The sequence below is a fragment of the Manihot esculenta genome, unplaced genomic scaffold, assembly GCF_001659605.2.
Source record: "Manihot esculenta cultivar AM560-2 unplaced genomic scaffold, M.esculenta_v8 Scaffold65, whole genome shotgun sequence".
Lineage (NCBI taxonomy): Eukaryota > Viridiplantae > Streptophyta > Magnoliopsida > Malpighiales > Euphorbiaceae > Manihot > Manihot esculenta.
This window is the reverse complement of record NW_025215482.1, coordinates 564,568-566,663: the sequence shown is the minus strand read 5'-3', so window position 1 is coordinate 566,663 and position 2,096 is coordinate 564,568.

Genomic DNA, 2,096 nt, shown 5'->3' with positions numbered 1-2,096 from the left:
CTATTAGGCCGAAATCGGGCACCGGATGTAACATGGGTGATAGACTTGGCAGTGTTTTGGGATGGAAGCTATTAGGCCGAAATCGGGCACCGGATGTAACATGGGTGATAGACTTGGCAGTGTTTGGGATGGAAGCTATTAGGCCGAAATCGGGCACCGGATGTAACATGGGTGATAGACTTGGCAGTTTTTGGGATGGAAGCTATTAGGCCGAAATCGGGCACCGGATGTAACATGGGTGATAGACTTGGCAGTGTTTGGGATGGAAGCTATTAGGCCGAAATCGGGCACCGGATGTAACATGGGTGATAGACTTGGCAGTGTTTGGGATGGAAGCTATTAGGCCGAAATCGGGCACCGGATGTAACATGGGTGATAGACTTGGCAGTGTTTTGGGATGGAAGCTATTAGGCCGAAATCGGGCACCGGATGTAACATGGGTGATAGACTTGGCAGTGTTTTGGGATGGAAGCTATTAGGCCGAAATCGGGCACCGGATGTAACATGGGTGATAGACTTGGCAGTTTTTGGGATGGAAGCTATTAGGCCGAAATCGGGCACCGGATGTAACATGGGTGATAGACTTGGCAGTGTTTGGGATGGAAGCTATTAGGCCGAAATCGGGCACCGGATGTAACATGGGTGATAGACTTGGCAGTGTTTGGGATGGAAGCTATTAGGCCGAAATCGGGCACCGGATGTAACATGGGTGATAGACTTGGCAGTTTTTGGGATGGAAGCTATTAGGCCGAAATCGGGCACCGGATGTAACATGGGTGATAGACTTGGCAGTGTTTTGGGATGGAAGCTATTAGGCCGAAATCGGGCACCGGATGTAACATGGGTGATAGACTTGGCAGTTTTTGGGATGGAAGCTATTAGGCCGAAATCGGGCACCGGATGTAACATGGGTGATAGACTTGGCAGTTTTTGGGATGGAAGCTATTAGGCCGAAATCGGGCACCGGATGTAACATGGGTGATAGACTTGGCAGTTTTTGGGATGGAAGCTATTAGGCCGAAATCGGGCACCGGATGTAACATGGGTGATAGACTTGGCAGTTTTTGGGATGGAAGCTATTAGGCCGAAATCGGGCACCGGATGTAACATGGGTGATAGACTTGGCAGTTTTTGGGATGGAAGCTATTAGGCCGAAATCGGGCACCGGATGTAACATGGGTGATAGACTTGGCAGTTTTTGGGATGGAAGCTATTAGGCCGAAATCGGGCACCGGATGTAACATGGGTGATAGACTTGGCAGTTTTTGGGATGGAAGCTATTAGGCCGAAATCGGGCACCGGATGTAACATGGGTGATAGACTTGGCAGTTTTTGGGATGGAAGCTATTAGGCCGAAATCGGGCACCGGATGTAACATGGGTGATAGACTTGGCAGTTTTTGGGATGGAAGCTATTAGGCCGAAATCGGGCACCGGATGTAACATGGGTGATAGACTTGGCAGTTTTTGGGATGGAAGCTATTAGGCCGAAATCGGGCACCGGATGTAACATGGGTGATAGACTTGGCAGTTTTGGGATGGAAGCTATTAGGCCGAAATCGGGCACCGGATGTAACATGGGTGATAGACTTGGCAGTGTTTGGGATGGAAGCTATTAGGCCGAAATCGGGCACCGGATGTAACATGGGTGATAGACTTGGCAGTGTTTGGGATGGAAGCTATTAGGCCGAAATCGGGCACCGGATGTAACATGGGTGATAGACTTGGCAGTTTTGGGATGGAAGCTATTAGGCCGAAATCGGGCACCGGATGTAACATGGGTGATAGACTTGGCAGTGTTTTGGGATGGAAGCTATTAGGCCGAAATCGGGCACCGGATGTAACATGGGTGATAGACTTGGCAGTGTTTTGGGATGGAAGCTATTAGGCCGAAATCGGGCACCGGATGTAACATGGGTGATAGACTTGGCAGTGTTTTGGGATGGAAGCTATTAGGCCGAAATCGGGCACCGGATGTAACATGGGTGATAGACTTGGCAGTTTTTGGGATGGAAGCTATTAGGCCGAAATCGGGCACCGGATGTAACATGGGTGATAGACTTGGCAGTTTTTGGGATGGAAGCTATTAGGCCGAAT